General features: G+C 39.4%; 1 long non-coding RNA gene across 1 annotated transcript; it reads right to left on the bottom strand.

Annotated features, from left to right (window-relative positions):
* Nucleotides 1-18,430: 18,430 nt before the first annotated feature.
* LOC139690605 (uncharacterized) lies at nucleotides 18,431-19,527 on the bottom strand. The gene is made up of 4 exons (XR_011701484.1): nucleotides 19,349-19,527; nucleotides 19,075-19,210; nucleotides 18,833-18,990; nucleotides 18,431-18,761 (listed from the first exon to the last, which is right to left on the bottom strand). It is a non-coding gene; the product is annotated as an uncharacterized lncRNA (long non-coding RNA).
* Between the last annotated feature and the right edge of the window lie 444 nt (nucleotides 19,528-19,971).

Raw genomic sequence — 19,971 nt, 5'->3', positions numbered from 1 at the left:
AAATTTAATTGAGAATTTTCAGCAGTCTGTATCAAGTTATTAATGACCATTATATATTTGGATTTATTTAATCAATAATGAGATCCACTTCCTTCAACAATTCACCACCATTGCCACAAATACTGCCCACATACGACTGCTAAAATTGTTTGCTTTTACCACTTTTATACTGCAACAATAAGGATTCAGAAATAGCTGTATGAAAATTCATAACCATGGCATCAATACAGAGTGGAAAACTACAAGTATTCAGGGGAACAAGTTTGTCCAGAGAAATTATCTTCATGATTTCCAACAAGAATATTAGAAATCTAAAGTCAAAACTTCTCTGTCAAAGATTCATTATGAAAATATATCATGATCATATTCCAATTGATGTGACACCAAACAGCACCAATCCACTGTATCACCAATGTTCTCTCGATGCATTGTGTTGATGAAGGGCTTATAGAAGAAAGGAGATGCAACAGAAGGGAGAAATGGAAGGAATGGAAAAAAATAACCAGTAATAGAGAAGGTGCCCAACCAACTTCATCCCATTTGGTCTCTCCGAAGTCCCGTGACAAGTTTTCCACCTTCCCTTTGGCCTTCTACGAGGGTCATCCGGAAAGTAGTACCCGTTCGTGAAATTAAAAGACAAAAGTAAATATTAACAAGCATAAAAAATTTTATTTGAAAGAGGATACTTTAAACCACTTCTCAACATAATCTCCAAGCAAATTAAGGCATTTGTCATAACGTGTGACAAGGTTCTGTATTCCTGCTGCATAGTCCTTCGCCGCCAGCTCATTGAGATACGCGAGGGACCCATCTTGCACAAATTTTTGCATAATGCAGATGGTGTTTAACAATTTCATGAACAATTGTTCGAGAAACATTGGGAAAATGCTCACAGATGTCATCAATTGTGACGCGCCGATCGTTCCTCACGAATTCGTCAACTGAGCTCACCAGTTGGTCTGTAATGACAGACGGTCTCCCCGAACGCTCATCGTCGTGTGTGTTCCCCCTCCCCATGTTGAAGTTGCGACACCACCGCCGAACAGACGACTCGTCCATTACATTGTCTCCATACACCTCCTTTAATTGGCGATGAATATCACATGGGCGAACGTTTCTTGCATTGAGGAATTTAATCACTGCCCTCACTTCACAACTGGCGGCGTTCTCAATTTTTTTAAACATTGTAAACAATCACAGAAACAACACAGGCAATGCTAGCGTCACGCAACTTGGCTCAGAGAAGGCAGACAAGCCAATGAAGCTATCTGACCTCGTCCAGCGGCTACTCGCGTCGTCAGCACTTCATGCGGCACGAACGGGTACTACTTTCCGGATGACCCTCGTACATTCAGCCTTATACCAAAATAACTTGGGTCATGCCCCTTAGTTCCTAAGCTATTCAAATAAAACAACATTTCAGAGCTAAAACACTGAAGAACACTTTTAGAGGATACATCCAAAGCAAGTATTGTTGGGAGTAACAAAGAACTTTTCCCTCTTAGAATTGACAGAAAATTTGCAATTGGGATTGTCTTAATGGGTTTTATTGAATATTTTAAATAATGATATTATTTAAACCATGATGCTGATTGAAATCCACATTGCTTAAAAACCATTAACATTCTTCATGTATTACAGCTGGCAATCCCACATAAAACCCTTCTAAGCTCCAGTTGGGATGTCAATCCATGGGTCCATGAAAACATTAGTATTAAGGTTTAGAGACATAACTGATTTGTAATGCAATGATCCTTTTGGGTAAGTAAGATTGAATAATTCTCTCAAATCGGATAAAGTATTATAATTTTCACTCCAGGCAAATCTGTGTAATGTCAGTAAGAGAGGAGTTTGTCAATAAAATTGAAATTTCAAAAGAAATAAGCTATAATAAATAAATCATTGCTTTCAATGCAGACATGCTAGTTCTAGGAAACATCCCTTGAAAGACAAAACATCATGTTCATAATAGATTACCAATCAGTGAGATTCTGCAGCAGATGAACAGACTTCCTTGGACAATATGACCAAGCAAGACAAGGTGTGAAAAGGTTTCCTGTGTGTGAAAAGGTTGCCAAGTACAGAGAAAAAAGCAAAGATTTGAAAGAAATACGTGGAGAGAGGCGGATGGGGCTGATACAGAGGTAAGAAAATAAGTACAGATGGGTTTAAGGTATTAATTGCAGTAACAGAAGGTTAGGCAATAGCTGGGAAATGATGAATTAGTTGTCTTGGGTTTCTCACTGCTTGGGCCAATCTGGCTTGAAAGCAGTTTTCCACTTTATCCAAAAAAATTTTAAACTAAAAACATCCCAGGAGGCATTTCCATGGTGAAAGGTTAATGCAGCAATTCTAACATTGTCCATTCATTCAGAACTCAATTGTCACTTGCAATAACACAATAGAGACATTGAAAAAGCAAGCAATTCTATTTGTTGGTGATCACATAATATGTGCAGAGTGGCCTTTGCTCAACATGTCATCGGAGAGGCAAAATTAATGGCCAATGATAGCTGATTATTAATAGAACTCATCCTAGAAGCTACAGAAATCATACAAATAAGCTAAGAGTTTAAACAGAGGATGCCCACCAACTCATGGAAGTGAAAATTCAAACGGCCAACACTAAGGAAAAACAGAGACACCACCTTCACATCACTATGGGTCCATCACGGCCACTGACTTTAATGTAGACTCTGATCATTTTAACCTTTTTCTAAATATAACTCCCCCTAACCAGCTCCTATATTCCTTAGAACATGTGACCCAACCATCCTTGAACTCATTGGAGAGAAAACATCCTAACCACAATCCCTCAATGAATATACAAGGTTTGTTATGCTTTTAAAATAAATAAAAAGACAAAGACAATGTCACACCTGTGTTCTAACTTAAATTTATGCTTAGGTTCAAAGAAAACAATTTCACCGAGCACCTTAGACAACTCGCATCCAATCAGTTAAAGGGAAATGAGATTGCTTTGGAAAAGTTTTTCTTTGATTGAAAGATTCATTTGAGAAAGAAAAATAAGAAAACTCAGTCAAAATTTAATGGTAAAATGAAATTTTTTCAATTTCTTGAAGAACAAATAGTCCTCTTTGGCTTGAGACATGCCACTGACTACATACAATGCTCATTACTTCTGGTAGAATCAATGCAAAGATCTTGAAGTCTAATATCTCCAAATTTTCACAGAGGTGACAAAATATATAAAGATTTAAAATAGCTTACGTCACTACTTGCCGTGTGAATCTTGCTCTCTTCCATGTCCCCTCTTCTGCCTCAGCAAACCTCATGTGGTCCAGCACAAATCAGAGAGTGGCTCCTTTCAGTTGACAGCACACAAATGGTGGCATCAAAGTTATGCTGATGATGAATAGGAAATGTTGCAGACATCAAAAAACAGTTTCTTTGAAAGAGGAGTCCATTCTCAGCTTGGGGTAAGAGTCTAGGTCCAATCTTATTTCTAGATAGGAAGTACAAATTTAGAAAAGTACAATAATGGAAGGGGTGGCAGCTTGGGGGAGTTTATGATTACAAAAAAGTATTATCCAGCCACATGAACAGTTTGGGGTCAAGGCAACGATGAAAAAATTTGACATTAAGCTCCAGAAGTAGGAAAATTTGTTTAAAAAATCTCCCTATTTGTGGATTTGTGTGGTTGAACAATTATTACTTTTTCTGAACATGGCAAGAGAACTTGGATGGTTTAATGGTTAGGCATATGGCTAAATGGGTAGGCAGATGCCTAAATTGTTACACAGATGGTTATAATGAATTTGGTCAAGATAAAAATAAGACTAAATTGAGGAAGAAAGGTAAGATTTTCAAATGCAGATTGATACGATGGGTATGATTGGAGAGTTTTGAATTTCTTCTCTAAATTATTCAGCTCCTATATGAAAGTAATTTTCCATTGAAACTTTTTAATTTTAGAAACATTTACATGCTGATTACACTGTTTGTCAGGAACACTTTTCAATTACCTACTATGAAATGCAACATCATGAAAATTCATTTAACTTTGATTTACTCACTGTCAATGACTGGTTCATTAAAATAATTTCCTCAAAATTTTTCCCAAGATGACTACCAAATACTTGAACAAGTATAATGAAGTGCTGCACTTCTCTTAGTTATATATTGTGTGTGAATATATATTTGTATTCCTGTAATAGTATGCACATTTGTTCACATGTACCTGAAGATGGCATAATAATGTGAAAATACTTTGTATGTAGTAATAAAAGGATGGAGGAATAATACATACCATGGCACCAGCTATCACTCAGTACATACAATAGGGCTGGCGGAGTTCTAGTGGAAAAGAAGCTGCATAAATTACACAGATAGGCACACTGGATGTGATACATCTCAGACCTGATAGAAGTATCGGAAATATTTCATTTTAAGCCTCATTGCTCATTGAAGGAAAATCAAACCAGGATTACTGAGTAGGTTCATCTCCATGACCAATATGGGGAGGGGACATCATTGTCAGCATTAGCCTACTATAAGGGAAAACACCAAGGGGTCACACGATTTAATTTTCCATTTGATGGATGGACTACTCCATTGGAGCATATGGAACCCATGTAGGCATGAGGATATATTAGAAAAGTTATGCCAGCCCTGTGATTTGAACACAGGCCTTCAGCATGGGAAACACTCACTGCCACACCAACCTGATCTTCATTGAAGTCATGCTATTTGGCTAGTAACTAATAATGCAAAAACATTCTAATAAATTTGATATTAGACTATTCAGTTATTACATATGGCCCCCAAGTAGGGATCGAGATACCTTAGAAAAGTTATGCCACTGCTGTGATTCGATGCCAGGTCTTCAGCATGGGAAGCCAATAAACTAGCTGCCGCACCAACCTGATCTCCGTCGATGTCATATTATTTACATATAGAAGTAAGAATACAAAAACATTCTAAAAATTTGATATTATGTAACGACTGATATAAGTTGCAAATTTTTTACCAGGTCATAATTACGTGGCATCATTTTTAAATTACATACATAGCTCGACGATGAGTAATTATCTTCACCTAGAATGAATTTTAACTTGAGTACATGAAAAGAGAAGAATGAGCAACTTACCCGCCTGGATCTTTCCTTGTCAAATAACTGCTCCAAAGATTTGATATATGAATTACATTAATATTCCTTATAGAATGATGCGACGTGGTAGTCTAGGAAACCGAAATTTGACATGCTGTTAAGTGGTCCTTGGATGGAAATCCTGGTCGATATATGGAGAAATCTGAAATTAAATCAGGAATATTTTGTGGCATTCATAAATTGAGGAAAGCAATATCATAGGACAGAGATATGATTTGAATGATCCCATTCATTGGATTTTCACTAGTTTCACGCGGGCTAAGAGAGTTCATCGCGAGGTGTACAAACATTGACTTCTTTCAAAAAATCCCTTCGGATAGATTGCTAAGATATAAATCGACGGAGAGAGTTGGTGAAAATCATTAAAGCCCACCTGGAATACGCGGTACAGAGTTCAGTAATTCCATTGACCCACCGGAGCGGCTAAATCTTCCCTCACTCCGACATTCACTCTGCGTCCTCCTCCCGCTGCAGCCACGAACAGAATGCTATCCAAGCGCTCCACTCACGCCGCGCTCGAGAGAAGAAAGGCTGCCAGGAACAAAAGAAAGCAATGTAGGAAAAAAGGCGATATGGAGGAATGGAATGAGTAAAGAGGTGGAAGATTCGGCCGCGGGAAGTGGCGAAGAGCGAGCAATTGTAATGGGAGGGTATTGCACCCACCCCCTTGGGACGGGGTTGTGAGGAGGGTTAGGACCAGAGAGGGGTGGGACAAAACGAAAGAGGGAAAAACTCGTCCACTCTAGATGACCTGGCCAATGAGTGCGTTGGAATGATGAATTGAGTGAAGGAGGAGGGGGTAAGTTTGTTTGGGGTGGAGGTCCTTTCTCTATTACCTATCCGATGGCTTCGCACGGGGAGAGGAAATAAGTGGAGGGGTGGGAGTGATTTCAATGAGCGCGGGTGCATTCGACCATAGCAAACGCAGCGACTAAGTGTGGTTAAAGCCGAGTTGGGACTGCTGCTTTTCCATACGGAGTGAGTTGGGGCTGCTATACTTATATTTGACTCAGGGCTTTTGAGGGACGGTGGTGTGGGTCATTTCATTAAGTCTCCTTATCTTGGACAAGGGTGGGGTGACCCGTACCGAGAGTATTTCCTACGAAGCAAGCATCTACAGACACAGGTGAGATTGTAAAAAGGAGTTCTATCTCCTTTTCGAAGGTAGCCTGTCCAAAGAAGGTAAAAGTTCTCTTTGTTTTGGTTGCTCAAAATAAGGAAGTTTCGATCCGAATGAGGCATTTTTCCACTCTCAGTAAGAAGTACAAGCGATCACTGCAAATGAGCGGGAAGACTTACGGAGACTCTCAGTACGGGGTTAAAATCTTACCGTAGATTTGATACTGCATTGTTTCAATAATTTTAGTGAAGAAAATCTTTATGGGCTTTCATCACCAAAGAACGACGTTGGCCCAATTTTCACCTACGAAAATATCGCTCAGAATTGTTCAAGAACTTGTAAACCTTTCAAAAGAGTTTAGAAAGCTTCGTTTCATTTATTTTTAAAAATATCATTCTAGGTTGCGTACTTGTGTTACTAGCCCGTTATCGTTTCTCGGTAGGAGAGACAATGTCAATTAAATTGGAGAGCTGTGCAAGTGCAGAAGAAATAGATGTAAGATGTAATTTTTGCCATCAACGATAAGAGATCAGAATAAAACGTTTGCCGGACGGCTGTATGAGGGTGTTTTGGGTCAAGGGTAATCTAGTGTCTAATCACCCATCGCCATACACCTTAGTGATGGCTCGCAGGGTACTAAATAAAAATAAAAGTAAAATTTAATTTCAGAAAAAATTAATTAAAATCAGATGTATATGATAGCAGTGAAAAGCGCTTCCATCAAATTTAAATATGCTTTTTATTTTTCTTTGGGGAAAGGTACAAATTCGAAACAATGATGATTGCGTCGCTTAATATGTGAGGGGGAGGAAAAGGGAGATAAAGATATCACATACACTTACAGAGAAGGGGGTGGGGAAAACGAGAGCCGAATAATACAATATACCCGGGCAGATAGGGAAGGGTTCCAGGAATTTTTAAGGGGCAAGTTTCCTAGATGGGCAGCTAGTGGAGCGACCGTGGAGAAAATATGGGAAACATTCAAAGAAATAATTCTTGAAAGGCAAATGAAGTATGTTCCCATAAAAAAATGGAAACAGAACACGGACCCGGAGTAATACAAAAAAACCATAAAAAAACTCAAGAGAGCGGTAAGAAAGGTACACAGATTAAAGAATGAAAGTAAAGAAATGTCACACCATTACAGGACCTTGGTCCGGAACCTAAATAGGTAAAAGAGAAGGCAAAGGAAAAATTTCTCATAAATGCAATTTCAAAAGACAGAGCAACGAAATTTTATAGATATATGAGAACGAGGAAAGATAACAGGGATCGCGTGAATATATTAAAAACTAAGGAAAATGGCATTGTAACAGACACTGTAGAAATACCAAATATGTTCAACTCCTGCTTTACGGATGTTTTTCGGGGAATAGGAAAAAAAAAGGAAAATAAGGCTTGCCTAAATAGCTCAGAAACGACGGAGAACTTCATCAGGGGAACAGCACAAAATAGCTCACTGCCCTCGACAAACGGTATTATCGTGGAGGACTCGTATTTTGTGAAAAAAATAAGGAGGATGAGGAAAAATAAGTCAGTGGGACCGGATAATATCTCAATTGACATTCTAAAACTGGGTGATACCTGAGTCATCTATTCAAAGTAACTTTAAATAATGATGCCTTGCCCAATGATTGGACAAAAGCAAATATTGCACCAATTTTCAAGAAAAAACAATAGCCAACTATTATAGACCGGTAAGCATAACCTCAGTTGTTTGCAAAATAATGGAAAAAAGAATCACTGGCTACATTCGGGAATGGTGGACAAGAGATAGATGGCTATTCAAACACAAACAAGGGTTTAGACCGGGATACTCGTGTGAAACGCAGCTTTTGGGATTTAGCCAATATATCGGCGACGCAATAGATGAAGGAAAGGATGTGGATGCAGTAATTGTTGATTTTTCGGCAGCTTTTGACCGAGTGCCTCACGATAAATTATTGTTAGAGTTGGATTCGTTACCATTGGACTCGAGGGTAAAACAATGGATAAAAAATTTTCTTAGAGGCAGAACAATACATTTTCAAATGAAGCGAGCGTTTTAGTAGGAGTTCCACAAGGCAGTGTTCTAGGGTCATTACTCTTCCTAATTTTCGAAAAAACGATCTACCTAACAATTTAAATTACCAAATAAGACTCTTTGCTGATGACTGCATTGTATACAGACGGATAGAGCATGTAAATGATCGCGCAATACTGCAAAATGACATCGATCGCCTTGGTGACTGGGTTACAAATAATAATATGGGCATTAATATAAGTAGGAGTAAGCATATACATTTTTCAAATAAAAAGAATGCAGAAAAGGAAATTTACACCCTCTTTGGAGAAAGAATCCCATTTAGCAGTCAATGCATTTATTTAGGCATTTACTTAACTAGGGATCTTGGGGGAGGAGTCCAAGTAGATAATTTGACACGGAAGGCATTTAAAGAATTGCATTGGGTAATGAGAAATTTAAAAGGAAGTAGCGTAGCCACAAAAGAAAAAGCATATAAGGTACTGGTTATCCCTATCCTAGAATACTCTTCCATAGTATGGGATCCATATGAGGTGGGACATATTAAAAAGATGGAAAAATTTCAAGGAAAGGCAGTAAGATATATACTCGGAAGGAACAAAAGAACAGATAGTGTCACAGAAATGTTAGTTCTACTGAAATGGGAGAGTTTGAAAAATAGAAGAAAAAGGAGTAGGTTAGGCGCGGTGCATAGAATTGTTAAAAAGGACGAAGCATGGGAAGATTTATGGCAAGGGATATAGAAAAGCCTAACTTTAAGGGAAAAAACGACCATAGTTTCAAAATAAAAATAAGGACGCAAAAAACAAATAAGAAAAAATACTCTTTTTTAAATAGAACTATTATTGATTGGAACCAGCTGCCTGGAGGTTTGTTTGAGCCCTTTCCATCCAATTTCAGAAGTTTTAAGCATAAATGTAAAGCAGCCACCGGGTGATAAACTTCATTGTAGTTATTAAAACATTGTTTGTATGTGATGCGGACGGCATTTTGTATGTGATGTGGAAGTTTGTTTGCATGTAATGTGGAAGTGTCATTGTATGTAAGACTATTTTGTGTCTTATCTGTTTTTATAGTGCGTGTATGTACAGGGTTCGTCCGGAAAATAAGTGTACTGATTTTTTCCCGCCGCTCCAGGCGCGCCCAGCACCGCTCTGACGGGCTGCGATTGGAGGGGGGTATGTTGGCAAGCGACGCTGAAAAAGGCAGTCGGCTCTGAGCTGTGGTGCAGTGAGGAGCTCTGTTAACGCGAACATCCACGCTCGACCCACGTCACGGAACGCGATGCCGAAGTTTTTGGAGCAGCGTTATTCCATCAAATTTGCGGTAAAGCTTGGGAAATCGTCTACCGAAACTGTCGGTATGATTAACCAGGCTTACGGGGAGTCAGCCATGTCCAGAAACATGATCTTACGGTGGCACAAGATGTTCGTGGAGGGCAGAGAAGAGGTCGACGACGAACCACGGCCTGGACGCCCATCAACAACACTCACCGACGAAAATGTGCGAAAAGTTCGCGATGTACTGAACTCTGATCGTCGTCTTAGTGTTAGGATGATAGCAGAGCAGTGTAATGTGCTAAAAACAATAGTGCACGAGATTATTAGGGAGCAATTACAGATGGGAAAAATTTGTGCAAAGTTGGTGCCGAAAGTGCTCAGTGATGATCAAAGACTCAATCGTTTGGAAATCGCGACACAACTTGCGGATCACTGCAAAAATGATCCACATTTTTTAGAGAACTGTTCTGTTCCCGAAGATAAAGAGGAGTTTGAAAGGAACGCGATACGGGACTTCGGACGCCGTCAAAGAGGCCGTGACGACGTGTCTTCGAGAGGTTCCCGATGATGCCTTCGCGGGAGCGTTCCAGGAATGGGAACGCCGCTGGAACAAGTGTATCGACTCACAAGGGTCCTATTTTGAGGAATATTAGCTTAAGATATGTAAAAGTGTAATAATTTTTTTTTCCTGAGCTCAGTACACTTATTTTCCGGACGAACCCTGTATGTATTTTTCGTTGTAAGAGTTATCTTTGACCAAACTTCACCGTTGCCACCTGGAAAATCGCCTAATTGCAACGTAATTCTAAAATAATAATAATAAACATGCATAACCTTAAATGATTTTAAAATGGTTCAATTTCAGGCGTAATCAAACAGATGGGAACAGGCTCGCCTACTTGGGTGTAAGAGGGAAAACTGGCCTATCCTCTCCGCCACTATCCCTTTCCCATTTCAGCATTGCCCTCCCGGAATAAACATCACCTTTCGCGCTATCCCAAATGGACTGGACGACCTTACGAGGAGCAAGAAGATAAGCGAGTGTTGACCAGGTTATCGCGAGCAGACAACTCTTGGCTTTGATCGTCGGTGACCTCTCGCTGCAATTTAACTTTTTGCTGAGAAGTTTCCTGAACCTCCCTTTTCGCTTTCTCGCGCGATTTTCAAGCGTTTTAAACAGCGGGAATATTTTGCCCAGAGTACAATAGGTAGCCCCTCTTATAGGTGGATGGCTTCAATTGTCTCATCCCCTCCGTTGTAAATCAATCTTTATCTATTACTCCAGTAATCACCGCTATCCTTCAATCTCACCTTGCATAGGCCTGAAACATCTACTACATATATTTCCTTTTTCCTTCTCTCCCTTAATATTCTCTAATTTTCCCGTCCTCAATATTTTCCTAACGTTCCAAGGTCCTATTTTAACTTATTCTGTCCTCCTCTGTGTCTTCTGTGCTGCTGCTGCCAGTTTTTCTTTCCAAGGGTATCGTAAGTTGACGACTGCTGAAACCTTACCTCTCCCACTGCCAGGCACGATACACGGCCGGTTGGGCCGAGTCCCGTAGTTGCCAGGACTCATTTTCTCAAAAATATCCGTCATTAAAACCATGGGATTAATAATTGAGGTGGTTTCCCGCTACCTTAATCAAAAGTGTTCTTAATGTGACAACATTACTCAACCTGCATCACTGGGGTCAGCCAGCAACTGTGCTGGCAGAAGCAATTGTCATTGCTCGTGTCAGCACAGCTCTAGGGGCCACCGGAACGCACAAGCCCTTCCACCACGTGAAGGTTGAAGTCCATGGTAGGGGGGTCTTTAATAGGGCCTGTTAACTAAATAGCCAAATTTAATAAATAATTCCAAGATACTGCGACAGTCACCGTATTGGCGGTCTGGGTTTCCATCTTGAATTCTTCCGTTAAATTTTTCCTTGTTGAAAAGGTATACTTAACGCATTTCCTTCTTTAATTACGCGAATAAAATTATTATATCTACAAGAATATCTTGATGGTCGCTAACACTGTCTATCATTTCAAATTTTGTAGCTATCTCGGGTATATGCGTCGCAAAAATATCAAATATGCCCTGATTCCTTGTAGCGGATTTAACTACTTGTTCCAAAGGCTGCTTTGCGAATACGTAAGAAATTCTTGAATTTGGTTTCTTTTGCAATGTTCCCAGGCAGTACGAGTCCCAATTAATTGATGGCAGGCTAATATCACCAGCGATTATAAATATACTGTTGCTCTGTTTGTTGCCGAGTGTGGATACATGGACATTTGTTCGTCGAGCCATCTACATTGGAATCACGGGGTCTGTAAAATGAGAACACGGATAGGCATCTGTCGTTGAAATCCTGTACGTTGCATCAAACTCTTTCCATGTCATTGTCATCGCATTCATATCGTTGACTACCAAGATGTTAATTTACAGAGATTAATACTGTTCCGCGATGTCCATTAGGCCGGTCCTTCCCGAAGAACGTGAAACCGTTTGGAAAAACCTCACTATGTTTGTTATTTTCTTTCGTGTGTCAGCTCTCCGTTCCGACTAGGTTTGCCTTTGTACTTATCAAGGACGAGGAGGGTACACGAGCCCTCAACCTCCGTCCCCTACGCAAAATCTTGGACTTCACAAACGAATCATAATCTTCGGGCCCACCCCCTGGGAGTGGGGGCGAGGGGGTGGGGTCGGCCGGGGGTACTGTTCCACTGGCTCGGAGAAGAGGGAATGGGGTTGGGGTGTCGTGGTTTGTTGGTCATCGCCTTGCTGGATTTAGCAACAGTGGTATATTTTACTGGGCATTGAAAAATCAAATGAAATCAATTCACAGCAGTGAAAATTACTTTTCCCTTCGTCCCTTTAAAACTCTAAATTGACCTTAGAATCTACATCTACGTAAATACCCCGCGATCCGCCAAAGGTGTGTGGCAGGGGTTGCAATCATTTGGTGTAAAAGGGTAAGGGAAGAGGGAATCACTTTTGCGCGTCGCGCTGAAAATTAACGGAAACTTCGTTATTGAAAAATAAGAAACAGGGAGTTTAGATCATACCTCAAAAAATTGGGGAAAATTGGAGGGGACGTGTGAATGCATGATGGAGGAGGACACGGCAATACACCACCTTTATTCCCCAATTTATGCCGAGGAAAGACGCGAACTGGAAGCTATCCTTTGATATTTGCATAACGTCCAACACATTTGGAAATATCTACACGAGGAACCGATAAGGAAAATATTGAATAGATTTATCAAAAAAAGATAAACTGGGAACAAGGATAAAGACGGAAAGGAAGGGAATGTAACTCATATTTTGTATTTCGTAAAAAATTAGCGAAATTGTGTTGGAGGTTTAAAAACAAGTTACCCCAAAATAATTGAAATAATAAATTGCCCGATTCTAATCGAACGGGAAAAATTATAATTGTTTCATTATTATTGAAAAATAAAATGCCTTAAAGACGTTCGTTTGCTGCATTACCCTTTTTTCTCATGATGGTCGCCGAAAGGATGAATTTGGATAATTGAGAATAATTCCTCCGGAAAGCGGCTCCCCAGCGATGGAACTCGGATAAGGGTGTCACTCAGCGTCGTCTATAAGTCCATATCTATATACGACACTCCCAACACAACCAAGAGGTCTTATTCCTTGTGTGATGCCCTGGACACCGCACTCAAAACCTGTCCCGAAGGAAATACCAAATGGGGTACGATATTTTCCCAAGTCTTACTTCGTAATTTTTTTCCAATTTTTTTAACCACGATTTCATTTTGATAATCGGGTTGCATTTTCGCCGATTTTAAATTTTCTTTTCAATTCTAAATTCTTGCCCAACTCATATTCTCCCTGTCACCTAAGAGAGTTTGCCAATTGTACACCAATATCAGTTGTTATATTCCAATTGTCATGTCCCAGAAGGACACTTCTATTCTGAAGGAAGGTGTAAATGAGGTTAGAACACTCTAATGAAACCCTAAAATAATCCTGTTAGTATTACCTTTACACAAAATGATTTGACTCTGCCTGACTCTGGGTGGAGTCGCTAATTGGCGTGGCGAGTTTTCGCAACTTTCGTCCGAATGCAACATGCGACGGAGTGATCGAGAGGCCGCTCGGAGTATGAGGCCTTAGGGCGTTTGAAATTCATACAATCAGATTAATAAGAAAGGAAAGGTACTTTCCTTTTGCCACCATGCGATTTCACAGACTTCTAGTAAACAGATAGAAACACAGTTTGAATATGAATGTCCATGTGCGATTACCTAAATTGTCCGCTCTGGTTTTCCCAACTACAGCCTGTATAATATGTGGTTTTCGTCTTATGTACTCAGGATTCAACATGACATAATCCCAATGAAATATACTGGTAGTTTTAATAACCGTGAAAGAATACGAGGCAGTATCCCTTGATGGGGGAGGTGCCATTCCGCAAACCGGAGGATTGGAAGGTTGTCTCGCGCAGCAGCGGGGGAGATGCGAAGCCAACCTCATCCCCGCCTCCAACAGGTATCAAGTGCTATCGGAAGGTTGCCCAGCGGTATCTTCAGCCCCTACCTCCGCCCCTGTGAGAGCATTACCCAGACGGAACCGACAGAGTGGGAAGGGGGGATTCTAGTGATAGGCAGCAGTAACGTCAGACGGTTGACAGTCCCATTGCGGGAGAGGGCAGATCGGGAGGCCAGACGTAGGCATGGTGCATTCCTAGGGGCGGCGTTCCCCAGGTGACGGAGGTGGTTGGAGCGGCGTCTGCGGACACGAAGTGTTCCAGACTGCGAGCCGTGGCTCATGTTGGCGCCAACGATGCCGTCGACCGTGGATATGAAGAGATTCTGAATTCCTTCAGGGAATTGAACTCGGAAGCGAAGCGGGTGGGTTGTGTCGAGGGGGTTGATGTGACGCTCTCGATCTGCAGCCTTGCCCCGAATATTGATCGTGGAGCTCTGGTTTGGAGCCGAGTGGAAGGCATCAATCAGAGGTTGCGTGCTTTCTGCAGGGATATCGGGGGGTCCTTCGTCGACTTTCAGCCAGCAATCCAGTCTTGTAGGAATGCCCTCAATCGTTCTGGTGTTCACTACACGTCTGAAGCCGCCAGGTGTGTAGCGAGTAGGATATTCGAGCACTGCAGGGCTTTTTTAGATTGAAGTTTAGGTCAGCGTATAGGTCAAATAGTGGGTCTATAAAGTCTTCTTTGCCAAATTATGTACCTTTAAATGAAGTGAGGTTCATGGCTAGTAATAGATTATTTAACGCGAATCAGATAGCATTAGACGGAAACTTTTGCAAGGGATTCAATATTAATAAAAAGATGACCCTCGTTAAAAATTCAAAAAACCGCAATGCCAAGGAAACATTATCTGCATTGGTAGTAAATTGCCAAAGTTTAAAAAACAAAGTCACAGAATATCATCACGTGGGAGGTGATTCATAGAGTATTGCCTAGAAAAATACTCGACATAATGCTGCCAATCCAATTGAAAATCATTAAATTGTGACGAATAGGGAATCCAAAGAAATAAGAATAGTTATTGATGATCGGTATCAAACAGCATTAGGGGATAATATTACTTGGATATGCGATCATCTTAATAATTACGGTGGGCGTCTTTTCAGTCAATAGGAACCAGATTAATTTACACATATCCTTGAGGAGAGAGGCTCTTATATTTTCCATTAATAATAATAGTAATAAGGTACTCTACCGGTTAATGTAGGTTTTTGGATGGAAACAACTACCAAATAAATATTTTGTGACTCCTAAAAAAACACAATATAGAAACCTAGTCAACATCAGGTCCCTCCTCATCTCCGTATACTTCCTTCCTCCCGTTCAACCTCCCTATTCTGTTTCTGCCCTTTCCTCGTTTGCCTAACATTCTCCCCTCTATTACAGTCTTCAACATCCCAATGCCTATCAATACACCCCTTATCCATTTTTCATGCCCCCTTAGGATTTCTCCCAACAACCTCCTCTCCTCGCCCACCATACCAAGTGCTTCCTCATTTGTTTTCTTTTCGGTCCATTTCACCGTATCCATTCTTCTCCACATCCACATTTCAAAAGCCTCCAATCTACGCCTATCCTCCTGCTTCGAAGACCTTGTTTCCGTGCTATACATAGCTACGCTCCAAATCAAAATTTTTACTAGTCTTTTCTTAACATCCTTACTCAACGTCCCTGTCATCAACTCCCTCGTCCTTGTGAAAGCCTCTTTGCCTAGCGGAATTCTTCTCCTTACGTCCCTACTACTTTGACCGTGTTTGCCCTGAACACTTCCGAGATACGTACCCTGTTCTACCCACTCTATTTTTTGCCCTCCTATTTTTATGTTTAGCTTAGCCTTTTTCTTTTTGGAAAATCGCATCACCTTTTTTTATTTATATTGATTCTCATCCTGTATCTATCACACTGAATTTCCAATTCTCTCAGCAATGCTTGCAATCCCTTGGCTGAATGACAAACTAAAGCTAGGTCATCCGCAAATCTAACTGATTTTACGAATTCCCCGCCGACTTTCATTCCTACATCCAGTTCTTCCCATGCCTCTTTAATCATTTCCTCCACATAAACGTTGAACGTCAACAGTGACAATGGGCAACCCTGCTTTACACCGCTTCCTAACACTGCCCATCCGGACTCTCCATTACCCACTCGCACCGGAGCAGTCTGAGACATGTGCCGGTTGCGAACCAGCCTCCTGTCCCTCCAATCTATTCCTATTTTCTGCAGTATACTCAAGAGTTTTTCCTGATTCACTCTATCAAACGCTTTTTTGAAATCTAAAAAACAGGTAAATACTTCCTGATTATATAATATACTATATTCCTTTCGATTAGTAATCTCATTACTGCAATGGCATCACGCATTACTCTCCCCTTCCTAAACACAAACTGATCATTTGCCTTGCTCTCCATTCTTTTAGTGATGATCCTGAAAATCAAACTTACTGTTCTGTTGTCCACACATGATGAAGCCTTTATCTTTTTCAGAATAGGAACTAACACTGATCTAACAAAGTTATCAAGCCAGATTCCTTCCTCATAGATCTTACAAAGCAGTCAATATAGACTCTTCCTCCCACATTTTCCTAAACTTTTTAGTAGTTCCACCCCCACAGCCTTATTTAGTTTCATCTCATCGTCGAGTATTCCTGGACCTAAGCTATCTTCCTCTACTTCATGTTCATTTTCTATGTCTAATGGTTTTGAGCAGCTTCTCCTTTTATTTTCAGATTTCCGGAGCCGACTTCCTGTTTTCAACCACCAAAGTTAAAACATCCATTTTTCTTCCTCTGTTTAACGTATTTCATCAGTTACTCTCCTCACCAACATTTCCAGAGACTAAATAACTGGGTATCATACCTTTTTTTTCTTCAAAATCCAGGATTCACAAGCATGCTCAATGATATAGTGCTTTTTTATCTACATTAGCCTTTTATAACATTTTCCCTGCATCTTTTCAGAGTAAATTCTTGTTGTAAATGCTTCTTTTGCCTACGTAATTCTTTTCTGAATGCTTGTTTTCATCAAAGACATTCCCTGAAAACACTCTGCTCCACCAGTTCTAGTTTACTTCCGAATTTTCACATTTCAAACTTAGGTTCCATATTACTAACGGATGACATTATTTTGGTCAATTTAGGTTAATCTTCATCCCATTCCTCTCGCCTTGCTGTTGTCTAATTAAAAATCATTTACAATTTTATTAATATGAGTTTTCAAAAGATTATCCATTTGGCATATACTAATGAAGCAATCAGACATCCTTTAGAAAAAAGGTGGAGGGAAGTACACAATTGAGAATCTATAAGGAAGCCATAATACTCATCCCATTTAGTTAATAAATGCTCTTTCTGCAAAATATTAAGACAAGTACCACGTTTTCTGTCTTGTTATCCTCAAAATTCATGTTTGCATAGGGGTTGTAACTCTCATTTAGGGTATAGGGTGGGTATCTCAAAGACTTTTTGACAAATAATTTAACTTTTAATGAATTTAGGGTCCGTGGTAAAGATGTATTCAATAGGACACCTAATGTGAATAAGATAACATTGGATAAAATATTTATAAGTGATTCAATAGTAACAATGAAATTATCCTTGTTAAACATTCAAGCAAAGTTAATTGTAAAGAAAACATATGTATCAATAGTTAACTGAAGGATTCCTAAATATAGAGTTGCTGAATATCATCACCCTGCAGATAATAATATTGGAACTGCAAGCTGGTTGCCTGCTGATGTTGCTGACCCTGAATTTTTCCCAAAATCCTTTTCGATTTAGAGAAATGATGGAGGCAGGAACATCAGGGGCTTTCTTTATTTCTATTACAAACTCTGGTTTTAGCAGGGCTGGAGCAATTTCATATAATGGTTTGGAAAGTGTTTGACATTAAATTAGAAGTCCTGAATCCAATAGAATTTATCGTATACTATACTTCCCCAAATGGTTTCCGTGATCCTGGGCTTAGTAAAAACTAATTTAGCTAACATGTAAATTAATGAGATATGATGGTAGTTCCTACTGAGATCATTCATTTTGATATTAATTGCACATCAACAAAAAGTAGACCATAAAAAAATTAAAAAGGTACATTAAATGTCCATATCTAAATAAATTTATGATCACTTGAAATAGATTACCTTGAGAATTCCCCATTAAGAAAAATGTATTAACAGTACTAAAAACAACTTTATATTGCCCATCACGTCATCAATTATATTGTTAGTTGACAAGAAGAAGTCTTACAATCGCCAAAAACGCCAGAAAAAAATGACAAAAATGAATATAATTTCTTTAACTTATAAAAACTGATATAATGTTATCAACGATATTATATATTAATGATATTATAATTAATATATAACATATAAATGATATTAAATAGTTAACCATGTGTTTATTGCCAAAACCAATGTCCATGCATAAAGAGTAGTTTGACAGTAATTAAATGTTAGAATGGCTGCGGAAATTAATGAAATATACACACTAATTACAAAGTTACATAAAGGTACCTATAACTGTATCATGATGGCGATGCTATCACTTTCACCAGACATATGTTAAAATGTCTGCAATTAGCTACCAAATCTCATTGTGTATTCTTAAAGTTCATTTTAACACATTCATTATATCCTGCCTGGAATTCTACATTCGAAGGATCCCGTTCCAATGCCTTTTCCATGTCATCTAAAGCTCCTTTGAAATCTCCTGCCAGGGAAAACAAATAACCAGTAATTTCCAAAAGTTTAAAAAATGCGTTAATAAGTCATAAAAATTACCCATTCGATAGTATATTGTCGCTCTATTATAGTATGCCACAGCCAAATTTGGATTTAATTGCAATGCCTTGCTGTAGTCTTCAACTGCCGATATAAAATCAACTTGCATGTATTTTGCATGGCCTCGATTGTTGAATATTAACGCCAAATCGTTCTTGCTGTAAGAAGGTTAATTTCGATTGAGTGCTCAAGACGAACAAGAACACATAGAGGCACTTAATCAACCGACTTCATCTACTGACCAATTACCGACGTCGGTAATTTCATTGATTTTTTGCGTGCATTCTTCCATGATTGATTTAAAACCCTCCACGTCAGACTTTCGCAACTTAAGAACACCATTGTCATTCAAACGCCACATTTTGAAGGCTGATGATTCTGCAATAAAGTAGTAACTTCTTAAAGATTCAAATTTAGCATTCAACATATATCCATAACAAACGAATAAAAGCATCAAAAAATTAATGACACCAAAAATAATGTCAACTTATGACAGAAAAGTATTAAGTTCTTTACGTAAGTGGCCATAGCCGTTTTTTTACGGTAAGGTAGCTTGGCTATAGATCAAATGCAACATTTAAGATGACGCCTTCCCTAATCAACGTTGTGATTATAAGATTTTACAAAAACAATAAGTAAACAACGTGACATAAACTTATTTTCTCCCGACCTCCAGCAACTCACTCTGTTGAACGTTTCATTGCAGTTTCAAGACTAGGGATATTTTGCGCCACCTTTGAGTATCTTCCTAAACTAAATACATATTTTCCCGCGCTTCCCGTGACCAGATTTGAATTGCCTAGACTCGTCAATTACATCTATAGATGTGTGCCCAACGGTGTATTTTTGGGCAAAACTGTTATTTTCCGCTATCACCCGGGATAGCTAGAACCTAGGATACTCATTACGGGTGTGCACATTTTAATTCTTGCAGCGAATCCAGATTTTATCGTAATTTAATGAAACTTTTCAGTTCAAATCTGTTTGCAACTGTTCGTTTCCAATCAAAAATTTTACTCGTGTAAATAAATTGTTCGCAACTAATTTGAATGTCCTATGGCAGTTGCTTGCTGCTTACTTGCAATTACAGAGGAACTTTAAAATAAGAATGGCCTCAAAAGTAAGAATGGAAAATGCTG

The sequence above is a fragment of the Hetaerina americana genome, unplaced genomic scaffold, assembly GCF_022747635.1.
Source record: "Hetaerina americana unplaced genomic scaffold, ioHetAmer1.1.p SCAF_3, whole genome shotgun sequence".
NCBI lineage: Eukaryota > Metazoa > Arthropoda > Insecta > Odonata > Calopterygidae > Hetaerina > Hetaerina americana.
Note: the sequence above shows the minus strand (reverse complement) of the source record. Positions and strands in the feature narration are given on the sequence as shown.